A 25,297-nucleotide genomic window follows, 5' to 3' on the forward strand; every position below is an offset into this window, starting at 1 on the left:
AAGGAAAGCACGGGAAAGAGCAAAGTACCGCGAACCCCAGCGTACAGCTGACAATTAAAGCCAGGAAAGCCACAGTGATGAGGCATTAGATTCTGCGAGGAAAAAAGGAGAAGGAAATAAACATAAAACAGACCATTTTCAAATGAATTGCTGTGCGCTCCTAACCCATCTAGAGGAGCATTGCATAGCTAGTAAAACAATATGGAAAATAAAAGCGAATGTTTGTAGAAGTTCAAAAAGCAAAACAATGCAAGAATCTAATTACTTTACAATTTAGGGAGGATGGAAAAGAAAGCACAAAAGATTGAAGAGAAAGTTGAAATGACCTCCTGGCCTTTATCTTCCCTACATTTCCTTTAGGGACGCTATTCAAAAATAAATTAAAAGGTTATGTGTTTAACCAGTCAGACAGGAAGGATAACAAGGGGCCTTGGGAACAGATGGATGATAGAAAATCTACAGGAGGCGAAGTTAAGTTTTGGAAAATTAAATGAAAAATTCATCATATTTCTTCCCTAACTCCAGAAGGATTATAAATCACTTATGTACCTGGAATCTTCACAAATGTGTATCAATGTGGCAAGCACTTCTGTGTCCCCCTACAGGACTTACTTCTCACGTTTGTCACATCATTTTTCTTCGCTTTTTAAGGAAAATACTTGGTTCTATTGAAGCTTCAGAGATCACCTTTGAAAGTACCTTTCAGATTATAGTGCCCTGGTGGGAGTGGGGTTTTTTAGATTAAAATATTTTCTGGCTGGCATTTTTGAGCTGCTTCCAAAATCTTACTAACATACTGTAAAGGCCACCTAGGAAGATGAAATTTGCACTTCCAAAAAACTGCAACTCACAAGCAGCTCGTGACTTGGGTCTAGGAACAATTTCTGCTAAGAAAAAGGCAAATCTGAGAAGAATTAGCATTGTTCACTAACACGTACGTCCCCTACACATATAAACATGCATCCAAACATCACCAGCCTCCAAGAAGACAGGAAGACACCAGATCATTTACATCCACTCTGTCGTAACTCAGAGAAGCATCTTGCATGATAAACAATTTCTCTACATGTATCACACAAGAGCACATGGCATGGAATCCAGTGATCCCAGTTTTAGAAACCACGCCTGGACAAGATGCTCAACGTCACTCATCATCAGGGAAATACACATCAAAACTACAATGAGACACCACCTCGTTCCTGTCAGAGTGGCTAAAATTAACAACTCAGGAAACAACAGATGTTGGCCAGGATGTAGAGAAACAGGAACCCTCTTGCACTGTTGGTGGGAATGCAAACTGGTGCAGCCACTCTGGAAAAGTGAGAACGTTCCTCAAAAAATTAAACATAGAACTACCCTATGACCCAGCACTAGCACTACTAGGTATTTATCCAAAGGACACAGGAATGTTGATCTATAGGGGCACATGCACCCCAATGTTTATAGCAGTACTATCAACAATAGCCAAAGTATGGAAAGAGCCCAAATTCCCATCAACTGATGAACGGATAAAGAAGATGTGGTTTATGTATACAATGGAATACTACTCGGCAAAGAGAAAGAATGAAATCTTGCCATTTGCAGCAACGTGGAAGGAACTGGAAGGTATTATGCTAAGTGAAATAAGATGTCAGAGGAAGACAGATATCTCATATGTGGAATTTGAGAAATGTAACAGAAGATCATGGGGGAAGGGAAGAGGAAGAAATAGTTTCAAACAGAGAGGGAGGCAAACCATAAGAGACTTTCTTTTTGTTTTGTTTTTTTTTTAATTTTTTTAAAATGTTTATTTATTTTTGAGAGAGAGAGAGAGAGACAGAGCACGAACAGGGGAGGGGCAGAGAGAGAGGGAGACACAGAATCCAAAGCAGGCTCCAGGCTCTGAGCTGTCAGCACAGAGCCCGACGCGGGGCTCGAACCCACAAACCGTGAGATCATGACCTGAGTCGAAGCCGGAGGCTCAACCAACTGAGCCACCCAGGTGGCGTTCAAATACAGAGACTTTCAAATACAGAGAACAAACTGAAGGTTGATGGGGGACAGGAGTGGGAGGAGAAGATGGGTGATGGCCATTGAGGAGGACACTCATTGGGATGAGCACGGGGTGTTGTATGTAAGCGATGATTCATGGGAATCTACCCCCCAAACCAAGAGCACACTGTATATACACTGTATGTTAGCTAACTTGACAAGAAATTATAGTAAAAGAAACAAAAAAAGAAAAGAAACCAGGCCTGGAGAAGGAGCCAGAGATTTATGCATATATTTGCTTATGGAACCTTTTGAAGATAAGAAGAAGGAAACTGTCAAGCACTGAGGAGTCACCAGCAAGGGAAATGTTAAGTAAATCACAATACAGCCACTAGGTTACCTATAAAAGCCACACCTTGGAAAAAATTAACAACGTGCAAACGTGCACAATATAATATCAAGTGATTAAAAAGTAGACTATGAAATTTATTAATGGTGTGAACCCAAATCCAAATATGTTAAAATAACACACACACACACACACACACACACACACCTAGAAAAAGCCTGGTAGTCAATACATAAATGAGTTACTAGTGGATGGCAGAAAATACAACTTTAATTCTACTCTACAGGCCATCAAAATTTCTCTAGAACAGCTTTTATAATAATAATAATAATAATAATAATAATAATAATATTTAGGGGCGCCTGGGTGGCGCAGTCGGTTAAGTGTCCGACTTCAGCCAGGTCACGATCTCGTGGTCTGTGAGTTCGAGCCCCGCGTCAGGCTCTGGGCTGATGGCTCAGAGCCTGGAGCCTGTTTCTGATTCTGTGTCTCCCTCTCTCTGCCCCTCCCCTGTTCATGCTCTGTCTCTCTCTGTCCCAAAAATAAATAAACGTTGAAAAAATAATAATAATAATAATATTTAATTATGTAAATAAAGCACAAAGGAAGTCCCCATCACCAGGCTCTGAGCAACATTGGGCTGGGACTGACACCATGACGTGTTCCTGAATTGACAGAGACAAGTTCACTTCTCTTTTCTGAATCTCAGACAAGACTATATGCCCCCCTGGGTTGGGGTGAGATTTAGTGGAATAATTCAATTAAAATAACGTATTCTACATGCCAATGACAACTCTAGCACAAAGCAGGTAGGAAGAAATGCCAGCCGAATTTAAATACTTACAGTGGAGGTACTCCCTGATCGGTCAAAAAGAAACCAGCCTGTTCCAGATGAGTATTTCTGTCGCTACTTCTCCGCCAGCACGGGGATATGACATCCACACTGCCGATCTGTAGTGCCCCCTCCATTCGGAAGGTGCTTCCAAATGCAGGAAACAACCCTCCCTTTGACGGATGCCAGGTGCGGGAAGCATTGAAGAGATGCTTCGTGGTAGTGGCGGCAACAAGACACACGGAGATGAAAATAACGCGAGACGTAATACAAGAATAAACGATCCGGCACCCGATTCGCGAGCAAATTATCACATCGGTGCCTCCAGAATAAATTTAGAGCGTATCATTAAAGCTGTGTTTTCGTGTCCCACAAGGACACAGACTAGGTTACCCTAAGACAAAAGCATCAATGCGTCAAATGCACATACAGGTGGTCGAGAAATATGCTTTCATTGTGTCCTACTCATATTTTAAATGAATGCATTTCTTGTTGTCTGGTGTTCTGTGATCACACAGGGCTGAGCTATTCATAGCCAGAATGCTACTTGGCCTTTCAGGGTTATTCTTCATTGTTTCCAGATAAAACCGTTAAGCTTCATACAGGAATGCAGCACAAGAGCCAAAGATCTGTGTCATGTATTTTTTAGAGTAAATCATTATCATCCAACCAGAAAAGCAACATAATGGAATATTTCAATTTTGTCAGGGAAAGCCTTCAACAAACTTAGATAATCTTGACGATATAGGAGTTTAATATTTTTAATGCAAAAAAAAAATGTTAAGTAAAAGTTTACAAATGCTCACCTTAAATTCAAAATCAGCTTCTGTGTGAAGCCAAAACATGTAGGAAAGAATGATCTAGAATGTTTTTGAAAATTTGCAGCTGGCCCAGGATGAAGAAGCAAGCAGGCCTCAGATCCTCCAGGCTGGGGATTTCCTCATGGGAAACAAAACAGAGATGTTGAAAGAAGGCAGGAGGCGGCCCATGATGTGGGATTTTTTTTCTTCAGGCAAATCTGCTTTTCAGGCTGGTCTGAATCCCCCAAAGGATCCCAGGATCCGCCTTGGCTGGATGGGTCTCATGACCCCTCATTAGACCATGATCAAGGATCAGTACTCATCCTTCAGCGTGCGGTGTCCCTACAACACAGCTAAATACAAAACAGGGGTGTCAAGCTCCAGGGGGGCTAGACCTTGGACACTGTGGTTGACGCCTTCATCTGGGAGAGCTTGGGATGCCCTTCTGTCCGGGCAAACATTGACCCAGGGGGGTAGACTCAGATCGATGGCCCTTGCTGTCTGTTCCCAGAGTCATGAGACCACCAGAGAGGCAGTCCCAGCCAGGAGCTCACGCAGCCCTCTCCTGGTGTCCTCCCACCTCCTGGCTGCCCTCCCTTCGTGTCTTTTACTGAAATCCCCTCTTGTTGACCACTCAGGTTGGTGCTGCTCAGGCCCAGTCCACATCTCTCTCTCCTGCACCTCCTCCCACTCCTTCCCCACCCGTCTAAAGACCACCTGCTTGGGGTGATGCCTCAGTCTGCCTCTCCAGCTCCAGCGGCTCCCCAGCTTCTTGGACTATATCCCACTGCCTACCCCACAAATGCATGGAAGTTTCTGGAAGGCATCCCTAACTTTTCATACTCAAAGCTAGTAGTTTTCTCCTCCAAACCTGCTGCTTTCACTGGACTTCCTGTCTTGGCAGGTGGCACCACCATCCATCCACACAGTGGCGCAGACCTCGCATCTTAATTTCTCACTCGGCCTTGCAGTCCACGTGTCACTCAGATCCTGCCAGTTCTGTCTCCAAAACATCTCCTGCCCCTGCCCTCTCCACACGAGCTCTCCTCCTTCTCCCCTCATCCGAGCCCACGGAACAGCACACGGAGCTCCGAGCCTTGAATCTGGACCCAGGCTTGAATCTTGGCTCTATCTCTTATTGGCCGAGGTAAAGCTCCGTGCCTCGGTTTCCCCAGCTGCAACATGGAGAAAAGACTATTTCCCATCCCCTAGGTTATGGAAGCGCTTGCACAAGGCCATCCAGGCGCATAGCCAGCACTGTCTCCAGGGGCCTTGGTCTGAAGCGGGCTTCCAGATGGGCCTGTTTCTTCCTGCCCTTCGCCGTCCACCCCCTGTGTGACAGCCAGGGTAAACCAACGTGAACCAGATCACACGGCTCCCTGCTTAACACCCTGTACTGGCTTCCACTTCTTACTGGAATCAAGTCCATACCCCTTGCTGGGGCCCGTGAACTTGGTCTCTCCGCACTGTCTCGGACCATCTGACTGCGTCTGCTGCGGGGCCTGCCTGGCTCACGACCCTCCCAGCACGCTCTCCCTCCTTCGCGTGTTTTCCTGCCCACGCCAGCTGCATCCCTCCTTGAAGCCTGTCCTTCTGTCTGTCCGAATGTTTCACCTGTGGTCTTCACGAGGCCGGCTTCTTCCTGCGTCCAGGCCTCTGCGTGGATGTCCTTTGCCCAGAGGGACGTGCCTGGACCCTGCTATCCTGTCCCCGTCCCCGGCACTGTCTCTACGTCTCTGCTGTGTGTTGTTGGGCTCAATCCGTCTCCCCTCCTTACAGCCTGCCGACTTTGAATCCCATGCCACCAACCGTATTCCCCGCTGACGGGAGGCTGCCCCCTCCTCCTGTCATTTCTAGAAGTTCTCTGCCGAAGTCAGAGTCCCTCACCCAAACCACTCACTCCTGTTTCATTCCGGGCAGTTTTAATATTTGCAGACACGGTGCATCCAGCCCAGGGCCTCTGGCTTGGCTCCCTGGCCCTTCCCTCCCGGGAGCTTCAGCCACCACCTGTCCTCCCTCCGTCCCTCCCCACCTTCCTTCTCGCCCACCCTTTCGCAGCTCCCTTCCTTGTGCGGTCGCTGCCATTTTTGTCTGCCTATATCCTCGACCCTCTTGCCCTCGTGCTTTTTCACACTAGCTCAGCCACGCCACTGCTCTGAAATCCAGGCCTCCGCCAACTGGATGTAGCTGGGCAAAAACCACAGCACGTTGCCTGGTCTCACCTGGAATTCATGATGGACAGGCCCCAGTGGACCATAGTGATGTCAAACATGTGACGTGTCAACCGTGGTTCACTCTCTCTCCCATTTCTCCTCGGTGACTATTTCCCCAGCTTTTCCTCTCTCCTCAGGCACCCACAACCTCTTCTCCCCCTTTGCAGCTAGCGGCCTGGCCTTCTGCTTGACTGGGAGATTGCCCCCAACCACACCCCTCTTCCATCATGCATCTGGGTTTCCACATCCTGCCTCCCATCTACTCACTGTCGGTCGGTGGTCCTCAGACAGTGGTCCTGGAACGGCAGCATCAGGGTCCGCTGGGAACTTGGAAGAAATGCAAATCTACAGGTCACATCACAGGCCTAAAAACTCTGGGGTGGAGCCCCAAACTCTGTGTTTTAACAAGCCTTTGGGTGAATTTGGAGGCACTTGCAAATTTGACAACTACTGCTAGAGATAGAGACACATTTCCATCAAAGGCCGACCTTCCTGCGTGCTTCGCCCCCCTGACCTACTCAAGGGCGTTGCTCCAGCAGAGATCAAGGCCAACCTACACCCCTCTGGAGCCCTGCTCCAGCCAGGCCACCTTCCTCTCTCGTATTCCCAACTCCATCTTTTCTATGAGTTCATTCCCATCCGCATTGAAACCTGATGTTAGTCATGTCATCTTACCCCCACCCCCCCCAAAAAATCAATTGACCTCCAGGCAGGCATCGATGCTGCAGTCTGGAAGCAGAACTTCTTCTCTGAAAAACCTCAGTGTCTGCTCTTAAGGCCTTCAACTGCTCAGACAAGGCCCACCCACTGTGTCAAGGGTAACTTCCTTCACTCAAGGTTAATCGATTTGACCACATCTACATCTAATCATATCTACAAAATCCTTCCTTCCTTTCTTTTATTTTTTTTTTAAGTAGGCTTCATGCCCAGCACGGAGCCCAGCGAGGGGCTTGAACTCACAACCCTGAGATCAAGAGTTGAGCTGAGATCAAGAGTCAGACACTTAACCGACTGAGCCACCCAGGCGCCCCTACAAAATACCTTCATAGCAATACCTTGGGAGTATTCGATGAAAACTAACGATCATACCATCCATGTGCCATGACCCCCAAATTCATATTTTGCATCCAGGTCACTTTCCTGAACCCAGACTTGTGTATCCACCTGCCTGCTCGGTACCTCCACTTGGATATCCAACACAAGGATCTCTTCGAGGCTGAATCTTACCGGCAGATTCCCTCTCATTTAGTGGCAACTCCATCCTTCCAGCCTTGTTCTTAAAGCCTGTGAGTCTCTCCTTCACGCCCCATAATCAAGTCCTGTGGGCTCTCCCTTCTTCCCTATGCCCTCCTCGGCTTCCACCTCTGCCCCCGGCCCCGTCACCTCTCCCCCGATTGCTGCAATAGCTTCTGAATCGGGGGCTCCCAATATGAACTCCTCCTCATGCGCAACCCAAGCTAGCCATCCCTTCGCTCTGGACTAGACTGCACCTCATGTGGAATCCAGAATAAGAGCCAAAGACCTCTGCGTGGCCCCCCAGACTTAACAGGAGCTGCCCCCTTTCCCCACTGACCCCACCGACCTCTCCCCTCCACGTGAGCCACTCTGACCACACTGAGCCCTGGTGTTCCTTAAATACGGCAGGTGCACTCCAGGGCTCAGACCCCAGAGTGTTCCCTCGGCCGGGGACGTTCTTCTCCAGGTACCCACATGCTGACTCCCTGCCTCCTTCAAGTCTTTGCCTGAATGTGTTTTCTCACCAAGACTCCCTGAGCGTGTACGTCACCTAACCACATTCCAGCACAGCCCCCCACCGTCCTCATCCTGCTCTAACTTCTCCTGGGGTTCACGGCCGTCTCGGCACCGTGTGTACCCGTTACAGCCGCTGCGTGTCTAGCTCTTCCCCATAGAACACAGACAGATGTCTCTCGGCTCTTGACACGATGTCTCCCCCATGCGCAGAAGGACACGAGCACATGTGGGCTGAGCGGGTCCTGTGTGACTGTGTCTTCTCCGCGCATTTAGTCCTGGTCTCTCTCTTGCACTTGGGCGTGAGCTCCTTGAGGACGAGCTGCCGTCCCTCTCACGCGGGCCCTCATACAGGCCCTGATGGCCGGCAGGCACCAATCTCTGTGGAGGCGTCAGGAGCTTGTCTTAGTCCATCCGTGCTGCGGTAACAAAACACTACAGCCCGCGGGGCTTACAAACAACTCACAGTCCTGGAGTCCAGATGCCCGAGATCGGGGCGCCAGCACGGTCCCGTGACGGCCCTCTTCTGAGTTGCAAATGTCTCACTGTGTCCTTACGTCACCCTTACAGAGGTGAGGGATCTTTCTAGGGCCTCTTTCATAAGGGCACCAATCCCATTCATGAGGCTCCACCCTCATGACCCAAGCACCTCTCAAAGGCCCCACTTCCTACCACCGTCACCTGTGGGGTCAGGATTTCAGCACGGGAATTCCGGGGGGATGTAGGCATTCGGACAGTGGCATAGCTTCTCTGACCGACGGGGGTCTTCAGAGAGGAAAGGGGGGCCAGGTCCCACCACTTACACTATCCCATCACCCTCTTACCCCGGACACAGTGGGCTGGGCCTTGCTGGTTTCTGGAGGATTCCGAAATGAGCACTGTTTTCTTTTTTTTTTTTTTAATTTTTTTTTCAACGTTTATTTATTTTTGGGACAGAGAGAGACAGAGCATGAACGGGGGAGGGGCAGAGAGAGAGGGAGACACAGAATCGGAAACAGGCTCCAGGCTCTAAGCCATCAGCCCAGAGCCCGACGCGGGGCTCGAACTCACGGACCGCGAGATCGTGACCTGGCTGAAGTCGGACGCTTAACCGACTGCGCCACCCAGGCGCCCCATGAGCATTGTTTTCAACAACACCAGTTGACAGAGGACCCCGGCCCTGCCCGTCCCCCTTCACCACCGAATGACCACAAGAAGCTGACTTCTCCCAGGCAGGCATTCTGCATCCCAGACGGAACGGGAGAAGGTCCCCCAGCCTAGTAATGCCTGGCCTGAACACTCCGGCCTCGGACGAATCGGAGAAGCCACTCCGAGCCAAGCCAGGCATCACTTTAGAACTCCGGATCTATCCACCGCTCTGTCTCCAGTCACCGGGAACTTGGCTTTGTCACCCGTGCGCACATTCGCTGGAGACTCAACGTTCAGTGTGACAGAATTCACGTCGCCCTCATCCGTGACTTCCACACACGCTGAAAGGCAATTAGGGTTTTGCTCTCCCTTCTAATGCCGGAACTCAGTGTTGCATCGTCAAGGAAAAAGAGTCCTGCTTAGAAAAACACGGCCTTTGGGGAAAAGAGGGAGAGATTCTTATCTGGGAACGAATGGGGCAAAAGGGCTAGCATTTTACAAGCTTCGATCAAAGCCAGGACGAGCTCTCCGAATGAGGACAGCTGGGGAGACAGGAACTTCCAAGCAAGGAGGTCACAGGCCCGGCTGGCTCTCTGGGGGGGCTGCTGGAGCTGACAGGCAGCAGGCGGTGGTGTGGTTTGCAGACTGCTCGCTCTCTCTCTCTCTCTCTCCCCTGCTGGCTGCGCGGGGGGCCTGTCCGGTCCTCATCAAAATCGCTGCAGCCCCGCTGCCTTCTCCTTGTCTGCGCCTGTTGGCTTCTCAGCACTTCATTAACTTTTAAATCCAGCCATTTAAATGCCCGCATTGGCCTAGCTCCCCTTTACCTAAAGGAATCATTAAGACACCATGTCACTCCTCACACGCTTAAACCCTCTCACCTGGGCATCTGGAGAGGCAATCTTTTGTTGGCTCGTTTGTTTTCACCTCATCCAATGTATTTACTTTCTTATTTTTATTTTTTTATTTTTTATTTTTTTTAATGTGAAATTTATCGTCACATCGGTTTCCATTCAACACCCAGTGCTCATCCCAACAGGTGTCCTCCTCAATGGTGACGCTGCTTTAACTCGGTGCCTATGAAGCAAGGCAGTATCGTCCACTGACCAAACCGGTTCTGGAAGCAGGAGCTGCTCCTAAGAGCCCTGGCCAGACTGGTTCCTTCCAGAACCAGATGGAAGCTCGGCTGCGGGGGGGGGGGGGGGGAAGGGCCAGGTCCTAGTTGATGACCTTTGACCCTGCCCCCCCCAGAAAGTCCTTCCTCGTGTCTGACCGCACTCCTCAAGCCCATACCCTCTCCTTTGCACGAAGGCACTTCTTCAAGTCACTGAATAACTGTTCGACCTGATTTCCTCTAGAGTAAAAGTATTTTGTACCTTTTTAACGTTATGAGACGATTCCATTTTTTTTCCTCTTGGTTATTTCTACCCCTTTAAAATGTGAAGACCAACACCGTATGGTATCAGATCAAAAAGTCCAGAATATTGTTCAAAGACACGTAGCCAAGCGGGTGTAAACCTAGCCCCTGCAGCCAGACTGCCTGCGTTCAAATTCCCAGCTCTGTCTCCTACTGGCTCCGTGGCCTCGGGCCAGTGGCTTAGCCTGTCTGTGCTTCAGTTTTATTTTTATTTATTTATTTTTTCAACGTTTATTTATTTTTGGGACAGAGAGAGACAGAGCATGAACAGGGGAGGGGCAGAGAGAGAGGGAGACACAGAATCGGAAACAGGCTCCAGGCTCTGAGCCATCAGCCCAGAGCCTGACGCGGGGCTCGAACTCACGGACCGCGAGATCGTGACCTGGCTGAAGTCGGACACTTAACCGACTGCGCCACCCAGGTGCCCCTGTGCTTCAGTTTTAAACATCCATAGAATGAGGATGGTAACAGTATGTAGGGCATTCGCATATCATGAAGTTAAGTAAGTTAATACATGTAAGAATATAGGTAGTACTGTTTTGTGCCATAGAAGAGTCTCCTATGAACATTAGTTCTTAATTTTCTATAAATAAATATAATTTTGAGTCTGAGCGTCTATCCAAACAGGCTCGCCGGAAGCTGCCTTGCTCTGGTCTTCAGGGCTTGCTCTGGGCTGTCAGTGGGTCCAGGTCTGTCCACACAGATTCCTGCTCAGTCCCAAGACCTCTCGAAGGTCCGAGGCTCCTGTGCCGGCTTCGGCCTCACTGCTCTGGCCGAGTTTCCCAAGAACCCACGTGCCAGGGCACACGTGCGACACCGTGGCCCGTGTGGTATCCTCAGCACCTAGCGTGAGGCTTGGAGAGAGCCCAGCACTCCACGCCCGCAAAGGAGAAATGAGGACATGGCCCGTGGGCGCAGCACACGGTCGTAGCCGTGGGTTTAAGCGTCTGTGAAAAGGCCCGAACTCCAGATCTCCAGCCTGCCCTCGAGAAGCCGACGGGAGCGGCCAGGTCGGGTTTACTCGACAAGGTCAGTTTACAGGATACAAAATGCAGTCGTACTTTCAGAGTAGATGTAAGACTCCATCTTGGATACTGTAGCCGAAGCTTTAATGACATGGAAATATCTTGTTACATAAAAAAGTCAGGTTATAAAACACCATCAAGAATTGTGTCTATATTCAGTTCCCAGGACTGTGGTAACAAGGTGTCACAACGGTGTGATTTAGAACAGCGGAAGTTTATTCTTTCACAGTCCTGGAGGCCAGAAGTCCAAAATCAAGGTGTGGGCAGGGCCAAGGCCAAACTCCCTCTGAAGGCGCTGGGGGAGGGTCCTTCCTGCCCCTTCCAGCTCCTGGTGGTTCCAGTGACGGCCATTCCCTTGCTGTCCCAGCATCACGTCTGTCCTCGTCTTCATGCGGTGCCTCTTTGTGAGCATCTGTCTTCACGTGGGGACGTGTCACATTAACTAATTACATCGGCAATGACCTTATGTCCAAATAAGGTCACGGACGGGCGTACTGGAGGTTAGGACTTCAATGTATCTTTTTTGGGAGATATAATTCAGCCCATGACAGCCTCTCGTGTTGAATTAAAGAGCCTACATCTTGGGGTGCCTGGGGGGGCTCTGTCGGTTGAGAGTCCGACTTCGGCTCAGGTCATGATCTCTGGGTGGGTGAGTTTCGAGCCCCGTGTTGGGCTCAGTGCTGACAGCTCAGGGCCTGGAGCCCGCTTTGGATTCTGTGTCTCCCTCTCTCTCTGCCCCTCCCCACACTCACTCTCCCTCCCTGTAAAATAAATAAACATTAAAAAAGAGTCAAAAAAAAGAGCTACATCTTTTTCAACAATGACAAATGACTACATCTCTTTCTGGAAAACCACACACACACACACACACACACACACACACACACTTTTACCTGAAAGAGAGCTTATCCTGCCCACCGTTGTCACCCTCCCTAACACCTCGTGTTGAGTTCTCCCCTCCCCCCACCCCACCAGGCCAGCTAAGCTGAGGCCTGGAAGTGGGTGTCTGTCTGTCTGCCTCTACTTACTGGTTCCGGCACACATCTTCACAGGCATTTACTCATTATGTGAACGCCCATCTCCACACGGCTTTGTCACTGTTTAAAAAACAAACAAACAAAAAGAGTATTTTCTATGCCTTTTCTGAATCTTGCTTTTCTCACACAGTAACATCCGGCAGAAGTTATCCAAGCTACCCAATAAGCCTCCAAATCACTATTTTTAATGGTTATATAATACATTCTGCAGTTTGGGCATTAGCTGAAAATTAACAGTGACTATCTTCAGATACTTGGAGACAGGAGCTCTCGTCCATCATCCTTGTTTATGTGGGGCTAGCATGCAACCTGAGATACGATGGCTGTTCAATAAGCATGCGTGTCTCTGCCTTGTGAGTGAAGCATTTTCCAGAAACTCCAACTCCAGTAGAACTGGTATCACATACATAATCTTATTGCTGCTTAAAAAGGACACTGACACAGGGCGCCTGGACGGCTCAGTTGGTTGAGCGTCTGACTCTTGATTTCAGTTCAGGTCACGATCTCAGGGTCATTGAGCTCCACGCTGAAGCTAGAACCTGCTTAAGATTCCCTCTCTCCCTCTGCCCCTCTCCTCTGCTTGCGCTCTCTTTCTCTCTCCAAAATAAAAACAAAAATGAAGAAGCAGAAAAAGCCCAACACTGACATTTTCGGGTCCCAGAGACTAATGGTCAACATTCTACATAAGTCACCATAGCAGCCTGACAGCGTTAAATGCTTCTATAGCCAAGGACAGGGCTCTGAGGGGTGAGCACTAACCCACGTAGCTTGCTGGTCAGATTCAGAATTCCAACCCTGATCTATAGATCTCCCAAGACCATCTCTCTCCTCCTCATCTGTTTTCATAAGAGAAATAGCATCTCTTTTGCTAGAATTCACTTGGAAAGCCTAGATGTGGTTGTTCCCGAACCCAGTCTCCAAAGTCTCACGACCATTAAAAATAGACAACGTGATGAAACAGACCGAAGATTTACAGAATTTTAGCAACCCAGAGAACTGGTCTAACTCTCCTTTGCTTATTTAAAATTGGCGACTTGGCTTCCGAGTCAGACGTGTCACACAAGAATGTCTAATTTCTTTTTGTCAATGTTTGTTTACTTATTTTCAGAGAAAGAGAGAAAGCGTGAGCAGGGGAGGGGTAGAGAGAGAGGGAGAGAAAGAATCTTAAGCAGGCTCCATGCTCAGTGCAGAGCTGGACAGGGGCTCCATCCCACGACCTTGAGATCATGACCTGAGCCGAAATCAAGACTCAGACACTCAACCGACTGAGCCACCCAGGCACCCCAAAAGTCTAATTTCTTTTTTTTTTTTTAATTTTTTTTTTCAACGTTTTTTATTTATTTTTGGGACAGAGAAAGACAGAGCATGAATGGGGGAGGGGCAGAGAGAGAGGGAGACACAGAATCGGAAACAGGCTCCAGGCTCCGAGCCATCAGCCCAGAGCCTGACGCGGGGCTTGAACTCACGGACCGCGAGATCGTGACCTGAGCTGAAGTCGGACGCTTAACCGACTGCGCCACCCAGGCGCCCCCCAAAAGTCTAATTTCTAAGGACACAAGAGAAACGACTCACACATGGCAGGCAGTAAATCATCGGGAGGTGAGTGGTAAGAGAGACAGAAGCCTGGGATTTCGGGCACTGAACCGGGGGAGGACAGCGGTGGCCTATGAAATTATACCAGGACTCCGCCACTTCTAGGAGTGCATTTTCTAGAAAGATTATTGGGAGCCTTTGACAAAAACACCCATATGAAAGTATACTGCAGTGTATGTTTCTTTAATTGCCAATCAATTTATGCGTGACTGTGATGGTGCACAGAGTGACCAGGGAGAATCACAATGAGGAAGGGATGTGAATTTCAAAGGTAATTAAGTGGTGCCTAGAATTTACGTTTCTTACCCTCCTCAGATAGCGGACGGTAACGTGGTTCTGAGCCTGGGCTAAACACTGTAACCGCCTGGGAAGTTATAAGAGTACCGAAGCCTGCATCTTGACCACTTGGTACTGAACACACTGAGCATTAAGCATCTCTAAAGCTCTGCATGTGACTTGGAGTCGGCAGGGGCTGAGACCCACATCGCTAGAAGATTCAATTGCAAGGGATTAAAACTGCTAAAACTTAGAAGGGCTGTCTGTGCAATAAGATGAAATTGAGAATGAGAAGTAATTTCCTTATGTGGCAACACAGCCTTCTATGGGCTGTTCTCAGCCCTGGTCTTCAGCCTTCTCTCTGATTCTTCCCTGTACTTTCCTGCTGCAGAACCGAACTTTCCCCCACATACCCCACACGCTTCTCCTCTGTTGCTTTGCTGATGCCTTCCCTCTTCCAGGAAACGCTCCCTAAATGACTCTTGCTGATTCTTGGCAATTCAACCTTAAAAGGCCCATCCCAGTGAAGCTTCCCTATGATCCCCTAAGGTGTGGACCCACTGGATTGCATTTAATGATCTGTTTCGGTGCCTGTGTCTCCACCGGACTTCAGCAAACACCATAAAAGCAGAGACTGCCCCATTCATTTTGGGTTCCCATCACCTAGGCCAGTCGCTGGAAATCGCAGACGGCAAATGAGTAGGAGGTGAAGTCAGGAAGCAGGACGGCGTTACGCAGCATGTATCAGTTACTCATTTATTATAATCTTGAGAAATGTACAGTCTTGGCAGGCATATACACATGCAAGAGAAAATTTGCTCTGTCGATGACAGCCCCCAAAAGCTTAAAAAAGAACACTATGGGGAAAAGGGGCAATGGAGAATTAGTCGCGTCTTATATGGCGTTTCTAAATGTTTCCATTTTTCCTCTTTGCCCTCATTGTAGGAAGCCAAGTAACCTAAAGGTAGCCTAGTAGCCACATTATTTTTCTGCAGCCTGATGGAAACAGAAGATACTCAGTTTCTACAAGTGGTCCTACAGAAGAAACCCTTCCCTCTGGGAGATTACACGGCCCCGTAACACATCGCTGCAAACGTTTGCTGCCCACCCTAATCAATTTCTTGCAAACTCAGTAGCCAAATGGCAGTGACACTTCAGAAATACCAGAACCTGGTAATTTATTCCTTGACTGTCTTCCCCGACAATTAAGGACCTAGCATCTCCTGTGTGCTAAGCGATCCTGGGGCTACTCTTTCCAGCAACTTCCACAAGAGACGCTGTCAGAACTCCTTACAAACAATCAAGTCTGAAAGAGGCCCCTGGAGAGTGTCTGCACTTGAGCAAATGGTGCTGATGCCAAAGCAGGGAGCAAACTTCTCCCGCCATGTGCAGCCCACGTTGTTAAAGATGGAGTTCTCGTCCAGGGTTTCTTGCGATCGTGCGGCCCTCTGCATTAGACTCTGCATTAGACAGCAATTTGACCAAGAGTGCCTGGATGGCAGATGCTTTATGTACACTGTCAAGTTTAATGTGGTACAATCCAGGCGATTCTGCCGTGCCGGGCGCGTGGCAAGCCCGCGGAGGGCTGTCGACAGCCACACAGGGTGAGGAGGTGGCAGAATCGTGGGGTGATCAGCATTCAAAGGGAGCTAAGAGACCATCTCGTTCAGCCTCTTCATATTGCAGAGGAACTAAGATAGACCAGAGAGCACAATGGTTTCTTGTTGAAGAAACGTACGGAGAGGTACATGCATGCCCGATCCAAATGTGGGGCTTGAACCGGAGTCTTCTGCCTGCCTAATCTAAACTGGCTACTTGCACTGTCCAGACACACCTGCTGATTTTCAGAACTTCATTTGACTCTTCACCCTGCAGGCTGCTTAAGGATGACCGATTGTATCAACTTGATCAAGTGACGCTGAAGCTGTACAAATGGTCGGTATCTAGTCACTCCCACTCCGCATCCCTAATATGGCTCAAAGCCACCGAGTAATCCCTGCTGACATCCAGTTATGTTGTTGTCGCTCACCGAGTCTGGCCGACCCTTATCTTTGACCTAAAAATCCTTCAGAGTTAGTTCTTGGAATTTAAAGAGTTTCCAACAGGTATGGAGAGAAGCACTTCTATTAAGATCTTTGTCTCTTTAAAAAAAAAAAAAAAGGAATAAAGGAGGAGATAGAAGCCAAAAGGAAACGTAATTATAGTTCTATTTGTCTTGCCTTGCATCTCTGAGGGAAATGTGAATCTTTTGTACGAGTGGGTTAATTTCAGCTGAATGTCATTCAACTCATTCAAAGCTGGTAGGGTATTTTAGAGAAGAACAGAGTGGAAATTATAAGTAAAAAATAAAAATATTTTGCGTTCTAAAACTAGGATAAATTTTTCTGTAAGTTTTCTTCATCAAATAGAGACAAAATGAAGAAGAAAAGAAAAATAGAAGTGTGGCCTCATTAATTATTGCTTGTCCGACCCATGCATAAGGGCCATGGTGTGGACACCACATGCATATACACACACACCTGTGTACCCTAAATCTCAGTGCCTTATATGTATCATGATTTCATGATAATCACCTCTGTCCTCTCCTCCTCTAAAGTAAATAGAACAAAAACATGTTGGCAGACACAACTCTTCTGCCCAACTCCTCCCATCATCCCCATAACGTACCTACCATCTCAAAAGAGTTGCCATCCATTTACAGTATCATGTTATCTGAAAACAATGAGAGTTTTACTGCTTCATTCCTATTTGGATGCCTTTTATTTCTTTTAGTTGTCTGATTGCTGCGGCTAGGGCTTCCGGTACTATGTTGAATACAATGGTGAGAGTGGACATCACTTTTGTGTTCCTAACCTTAGGGGAAAAGCGCTCCTAAAACCCTAAAGGCTCCAACCAAAAACTTCTAGAACTGATCACGAATTCAGTAAAGCTGAAGGATACAAGATCAATGTACAGAAATCTCTTGCATTTCTATGCACTAATTATGAAGCAGCAGAAAGAGAAATTAAGAAAACAATCCCATTTACAATTGCACCAAAAATAATAAAATATCTAAGAATAAACTTAACCAAAAAGGTGAAAGACCTCTACTCTGAAAACTCTAAAACACGGATGAAAGAAATTGAAGATGACACAAAGAAATGGAAAGACATCCCATGCTCCTGGATAGGAAGAACAAATATTGTTAAAATGTCTATACTACTCAAAGCAACCTACACTTTCAATGCAATCCCTATCAAAATACCAATAGCATTTTTACAGAACTAGAACAAGCAATCCTAAAATCTGTATGGCACCACAAAAGACACCAAATAGCCAAAGCAATCTTGAAAAAGAAAACCAAAGCTGGAGGCATCACAGTTCCAGACTTCAAGTTATATTGCAAAGCTGTGGTGATCAAAACAGTGTGGCATTGGCAGAAAAACAGACACACAGATCAACAGAACAGAATAGAAAACACAGAAATAAGCCAACAATTATATGGTCAATTCATCTTCAACGAAGGAAGCAAGAATATCCAATGGAAAAAAGACAGTCTCTTATTTATTTATTTACTTACTTATTTATAATTTAAGTTCAAGTTAATTAACTTGTAGTGTAGTACTGGTTTAGAAACAGAATTTAGTGATTCATCATCTACATATAATATCCCAAAAAAGACCATCTCTTTAACAAATGGTGTTGGGAAAACTGGACAGCAACGTGCAAAAAGGGTGAAGCTTTCTGACACCATACACAAAAATATTTTCAAAATGGATTAAGACCTAAATGTGAGACCTGAAACCATAAAAATTCTAGAAAACAATGCGGGCAGTAATTTCTTTGACATCAGCCCTAGTAACTTCTTTCTAGATAGGTTTCTTTTTTAATTTTTTTTAATGTTTATTTTTGAAAGAGAGAGAGACAGAGTGTGGGTGGGGGGGGTGCAGAGAAGGAGGGAGACACAGAATCTGAAGCAGGCTCCAGCTCTGAGCTGTCAGCACAGAGCCCGATGCGGGGCTCGAACTCACAAACTGTGAGATCATGACCTGAGCCGAAGTCGCTCGCTCAACCGACTGAGCCACCCAGGCGCCCCTAGATAGGTTTCTTAAGGCCAGGGAAACAAAAGCAAAAACAAACTATTGGAACTATATCAAAACAAAAAGCTTCTGCACAGCGAAGGAAACAATCAAAAACTAAAAGGCAACCTATGGAACAGGAGAAGATATTTGCAAATGACATATCTGATAAAGGTTAGTATTCAAAATATATAAAGAATTTACAAAACTCAACACCCAAAAAACAAATATTCCAAATAAAAAGTGGGCAGAAGACACGAACAGACATTTCTCTGAAGAATACACACAGATGGCCAGCAGATATATGAAAAAATGTTCAACATCACTCATCATCAGAGAAATGCAAGTCAAAACCGCAATAAGACATCACCTCACACCTGTCACAATGGCTAAAATCAACAACGTAAGAAACAACAAGTGTTGGTGAGGATGTGGAGAGAGGGGAACCCTCTTGCACTGTCGATGGGAATGAAAACTGGCACAGCCACTATGGAAAACAGTATGGAGTTTCCTCCAAAAATTAAAAATAGAACCACCCTATGATCCAGTATTGCACTACTGGGTATTTACCCCCCAAAACACAAAAACACTAGTTCAAAGGGATGCATGCACCCCTATGTTTATTGCAGCATTACTTCCAGTAGCCAACTTATGGAAGCAGCCCAAGTGTCCACTGATAGATGAGTGGATAAGGAAGACATGGTATGTATATGCACTGGAATATTATTCAGCCATAAAATGAATGAAATCTTGCCATTTTCAATAACATGGATGGAGCTAGAGACTATTATGCTAAGCAAAATAAGTCAGTCAGAGAAAAGCAAATGCCATATGATTTTACTCACATGTAGACTTTAAGAAACAAAACAAACGAGCAAAGGAAAAAAAATGAGAGAGAAAGAGACAAACCAAGAAAGAGACTCTTAACTCTTGAGAACAAACTGATGGTTACCAGAAAGGAGGAGTCTAGGGGATGGATCAACGAGGTGATGGAGATTAAAAAGCACACTTATCATGACAAGCGCTGAGTAATGTATAGAATTACTGAATCACTCTATGGTACTCATAAGCTGATATTACATTGTATGTTAACGGACTGGAATTTAAGTAAAAACTTTTAAAAATTTATTATAAATAAATAAATAAGTTTTAAAAAATGAAATTATAACTTAAAAAAAAAAAAGGGTGGCCATCCAAATGAAAAACAAAAAAAGAGCATGGACCTGTGAGCCAGGAGAGCTTGATCACAGGCAATTTTGCCTTAAAAAATGGCCCAATTAATTCCTTATTTAGAGGATACACCTACACATAGTCCTTTTCTTCATTAGGTAGCCTTGAAATGAACAAATCCTTTGACAGACTTTAAATCAAAATGCTGGGGAAAGGGGCACCCAAGTGATGAGCGTATGAACGGGACGAGACCCCCGCCCCAACACACACACCAAAATACAACATGGCGCCTCCACTGGAACCAGTGACTGCGTCATGATTCCAAGACAACACTGATTATAAGACACGCTTCTATCTTTCAAACGACTAAGAAAAATAATTTGTAAGTGAAGCAGGATGCCTTAATGACGGTCTGGGTACTAGAGCACTGTATGGTTCACACCAGTCTCTCCTTACTCTGAGCACCTTTATTCTCTCCTCAGGGATCTGGCAATGTCTCCTGCCTTTGCTCGCATGGGTTGCCCTGCACTAGGCAATCCTTCTGCATGTCATATATCTCAGTACTAATTCCTTTTCACCTACTTCTTTTCTTAGATCCTTCTCTTGGTCAGCTTTCGGTAAGTTGTGCCATGGTGACAAACACCACTTAAATCGCCGGGGCTTAAAACAGCAAAGGGTTTAGTTCTCGCTCCTGTTAAATGTGCTTTGCAGGTTGGCTGTGGCTCTGCTCCACAGGCCCTCATTCTGGGGTCCGGGCTGAGGGCAGGGCCCCTATCAGAGGCACGCCGTCCTCAGTGCAGAGGGGAAGAGAAACAGTAGACGGGTGGTGGTGGCTCCTGTGGCTTGTGCTGAGAAATACATACGTCACTCTACTCCCAGGCCATTAACTCATGCTCACGTGGCCAAGCGTGTCAGGATTGGGTGTGGGGTATGCTCCACCCACAGATAGATACAGGAAGGAGGGGCCCTGGAGGGAGAGGTCGAATGGAAGGGCAGTGAATATTTTAAACAGATGTTGCAATCTGTCGTTAAGCCTCTGATGGTCACTTTTCAGTAAGTTAGATAATCTAGTCATTCTACCAAAGAGCCATATGCGCTCTACCAACACACATTTATACCCTGCTGCTCTGTTTTCATGCTTTTTTATTTAATAACTTTTTCTTTAAGGGAAAAATTATATATAATTTTTGGAGATATTTTAGTGTCAGTTAAACTCAATCCTGTAGTTCGGGGCGCCTGGGTGGCTCAGTCGGTTGGGCGTCCGACTTCAGCTCAGGTCATGATCTCGCGGTCCGTGAGTTCGAGCCCCGCGTCGGGCTCTGTGCTGACAGCTCGGAGCCTGGAGCCTGTTTCGGGTTCTGTGTCTCCCTCTCTCTCTGACCTTCCCCCATTCATGCTCTGTCTCTCTGTCTCAAAAATGAATAAACGTTAAAAAAATAAAAAAAATAAAAAAAATAAAATAAAAAAAAAAAACTCAATCCTGTAGCTACAACACACTCATGACTTATCAAAGCACCATCAATAAGACAGCCAGGACGAAGGCTAGGACTAAGTCTACCCACACAGAGGCAACGGGAACCGCGTCTGCTGTCTCCTGGTCAACATCGAGCCTAAGCCGTCATTGTTTGCAAGACGCATTTCAATTGCACATTTGTTGAAGTGTGGAAAAAATGTCTGTTACAATCAACGAAATAGAGTACTTGTGCGTATATGTATGTGCATGTAAAATGAGACTGACTGATCAGTTCGATGTTCTACATCTTTGCTCCTCAAAGTGTGGCCTGCGGTTCGCGGCTATTGACGCCCCCTGGGAGCTGGTTTAGCCATGCAAATTGCCGTCCCCAACCAAGACCCACTGACTGGGAACATTAATAGGATCTTCAGGTGATCCCCATGCCCATTTAAGCATGATAAGTAGTATTCTAAGTAACGTCGATGTCATAGCTGGTAAGTGCATCATAAGGGAGTGAACACACAGGTGCGTGCACACGGGTCATGGAGACGACGGGCTGACACCCACTCCTTCCTGCATGCTGGAGCTCCAGCCAATAGGGCAAGAGGGAAGAGTTCTCTCATTCGGCAAGAGTGACAAGGACAGATTGGATATCTTAACCCTGGCCACAGTGAAAATCATCTGGAGAAGTTTTTTAACAATACTGAAGCCTGGGCCTCGCTCTCGGAGATTCATTTAGTTTGGGGCACTTGACTGATGTGTAACCTGGGTGGGGCTTCCCATTCAGGGGGCTGGGGGAGTGCAGCGGGGAGCGGAAGGGAGGTCTGTTTGTGAGCTGAGAGCAGAACTGGCAAGCTCTCCTGTGAGCTCCTGAGTCCTTACCTTCACTCGGGCCACTGTATAAATAGGACTCAAGTTAGGGGCAGAAAAGAGAAAGATGTGTTGCACAGGGTTTAGAGCCGATAGGAGCTAGGCTAATAGGACTGAGCAGCGGAATGAGGACTCGGGATTCGATCTGCTTGCAAACTCATGTGTAAACAGCCCACGCACATGTGATACGGGGAAACCACACTAACTTAAAGTCCAAAGACCCGGATCATCTCTTCTTTAACCCTAAATAAAGCAGCTAAACGCCCCAAGCCTCGGTGCCCTGTTCTGTTAAATGGGCTTAAAAATGATACCAGCCTCTCTCCACACTTCATGGGATTCTGAGGTTTACAGAGATGCTCTTTATAAGATGAATCTTACTATGCAGAGACAAGGTGTGTTCATTTTTTGTGCACATTTTTAGAATGGTTTTTAGTTTATTTTCTCTCCCTAAAGAGCTACAGATTATTTATAATTTAAAATAGAATGCCTTTTATCTTATATCATTTGAGGGTAGGTAAACAAGCCAAAATCAGGAGTTTCAAACTGGGTTCCTTGAAGCACTGGGGTTTGCTAAATTTGGGCACCACAAAATATTTTTCAAGCACACCTGGGGGAGGGAGGTTGGTGATTTTTTATTTCCACACTTGAACCAACTTATGAGAGACTATGTCATCTGAATTAGTTTGTCTTCTTCAACTTCCAAATTGAGTCTCCACCTTATGAGGACATATGAGGGTTTTTGTAAGGGAAGACTAAAATTACATCAGAAAATAACCAGTAAAAATATTGCCACCAATGGGCAGGATTTTTGGAATGGTATTTGTTTTGGTATTAGTATCATTTTTCTCTGAGGTCATTTAAGGATTTTTTTTCACTACATATGTATAATTGATGATATTTGTTTTTGCACAGGTAGTTAAAGTGGCATACTTTAAGAGAGTTTCATATATGTGCATGTCTCCACACATATGTATGTCGAGATATATGTGCATATGTGCATGAACATTCATATTCACACATAGTGATTTTGACGAGATGGCGAACCTCTGCCATTAAAAAAAGTTTTCCTTAATGTTTATTTATTTTTGACAGAGAGAGACAGAGTGAGAGCAAGCATGAGTGGGGAGGGGCAGAGAGAGAGGGAGACCCAGAATCCTTAGCAGGCTCCAGGCTCCAAGCTGTTGGCGCAGAGCCCGACACAGGGCTCAAACCCACGGACCGCGAGATCGTGACCTGAGCTGAAGTCGGACACTCGACCAACTGAGCCCGCCAGGCTCCCCTGACCCTCTGCCACTCTTAAAAGCCTCTTGGGTTGTCAGGGTCATAGATATAGAATGAGCCCATCTGTTTATCTGGGCATCTATAAACATCTGAGAGGATGGCATTATTATTAAAACAAGTAGACCTTCACGTATTCTACCTTTGAAATGTCTAACCATCTTGAGTTGGGTTACAAATGTTGGCAGCCATCACCCAGACTTCTGAAGTGAAAAAAAAAAATCACTTTCGCTGAAGCTACTGACAACAAGATAAAAAATTCATCCAAAATTTCATCCAAAAGGATAAAAAATTCAAAAGATAGGATGAACATTGGCTCCCCCATATTTCTTCGCTCAGGTGTCAATACTACGTCTCTGGGACGTTCCCTAATGACTCCTCCTGCTTGGCGACGGAGGCGAAACGTGGCAGTGCTCATTAATCTCATGGGGAAAGTGGTATGCGTAATGAAAAAAGCATCTGTACATGAATCTTGACTTCTACTTTGGGAGATAAAAAACAGGATTCACTGGGAGTAAGACCATGAACGCCCCTATATGATCTTTCTTCCTCCACGCAGTTCTACTTTTCATCTTTAAACTAGAGATTTTCTGATACCAAAAAAAAAAAAAAAAAAAAAAATAGCCATTTTACCTCCAATCCAACTGTATGTTCTTGGAAGTTAAAGACCATCCCGCGGCTTATAGTGAGAAGCTCAAACCTCTTCGCTGTGCTGCGGGGGATAGCAGAGCACGAGAAACTACCTTCATGAAACACACTTTCCTCCAGCCTGTGTCGAATACAGTGTGAGGGCAATCAAGAGACTGCAGAGGACTAAATCCTGAAAAGAGAGAACAGAAATAGAGCTCACCATTAAGAGTAGAGCCATTGGTGTTTTTTTTTTTCCTTTGTAGGTTTTTTGGGGGGAGTCGTTGGGGGCTAAGGGATATGGGATATGTATTGAGCTACATCTTAGAAATTAAGAGTTACATAAGGTAAGTAAAGATAAAAGGGAATAAAAGATTCATGTTAGGGAATCTTTGTTTTCAAAACAACTCAGTACTCTCTGTGGTGTTAAGGGATAATCAGAAAAAGGTAGTTCTTTCAACTCAAGTAACAAAGAGAAAACTAGGCTTTGATCACTTCAAAGGAAACCAAAGACTGCAAATGGGAAAACCTTAAGAACAGATGGAGAGGGAGAGTATGAGCTTGCGAGAGTGTACTAGTAAAGTAAAGCAGCCCTCGAAAGACACGATAAAATAATCCCGAATACCATATATGCACCTGTGGTGTAGACAGTCCGCTGTGGTTCTCAGTGCAGGCTGTGAGCAAGCCTGCAGTCTGGGGGGTGAGGAGCTCTTTGGCCTCTGGATGCAGAATGTGGTCAGACAGACGAGAAACCAGATGCAACCCTGAGGGGGTGCAGGGTCTCATCAACTTAAGTCAGGGAATTTAAAGTTGTGAATGATTAGGTTGCTATTTTTAAAGACTGGGTAGGGAGACAGCATAAAACATCAGGAGGTATGAGAAGTAAGGCGTTGAGAGGTCCTATCTATCACCCTGTGAGCACATCATTCTGAATGTGGTGCCCAGATGCTGGGTCTGGGTCCAAACTTTGGGAACGAAAACTGGGTCTTGAGTCACATTCCAGAACTGTGCCTCAGATGCAAGCTGGCTCCCTCCGGACTACTGAGAAAACTTGGTAATCAGGAAGGTGAATCAAAAACTTAGAGATAATGAAGCCACTCTAACCCACAGTATTAATACTTTGGTGTAGAATTGAGGAATAAACGATGCGATCGTTTAACAAAATATGTGTCATGTTAAGTCACTAGAAACATACATGGGATTTCAGCACACAAGAGTATATGACATAGCAGCCCGGGGGTGTGATTTGAAATTCTCAGTTGATTGTAGACTTGTGGTTTTAGGTTGAAAGGAATAAGAGAATTTGATTAAGTTGGCAGACAACCTGATTTATCCACCTATACATTTATAAGAGCTAAGTGCTTAGAAAGAATTCACTTGCTGGGTTTGTAAGTCTGTCCTGACAGGAATTAGAGGCGCTTCAGATGTATCAAATTTTGAGAACAGAGTTTTTA

General features: G+C 46.2%; 1 long non-coding RNA gene across 1 annotated transcript; it reads right to left on the reverse strand.

Annotated features, from left to right (window-relative positions):
- Positions 1-6,020: 6,020 nt before the first annotated feature.
- On the reverse strand, positions 6,021-24,388 carry LOC147584010 (uncharacterized). The gene is made up of 3 exons (XR_015255093.1): positions 23,850-24,388; positions 12,510-12,578; positions 6,021-6,492 (listed from the first exon to the last, which is right to left on the reverse strand). It is a non-coding gene; the product is annotated as an uncharacterized LOC147584010 (long non-coding RNA).
- Positions 24,389-25,297: the final 909 nt, after the last annotated feature.

The sequence above is a fragment of the Puma concolor genome, chromosome A1 (assembly GCF_028749965.1).
Source record: "Puma concolor isolate L17-30 chromosome A1, mPumCon1.1.hap2, whole genome shotgun sequence".
Taxonomy (NCBI): Eukaryota; Metazoa; Chordata; class Mammalia; order Carnivora; family Felidae; genus Puma; species Puma concolor.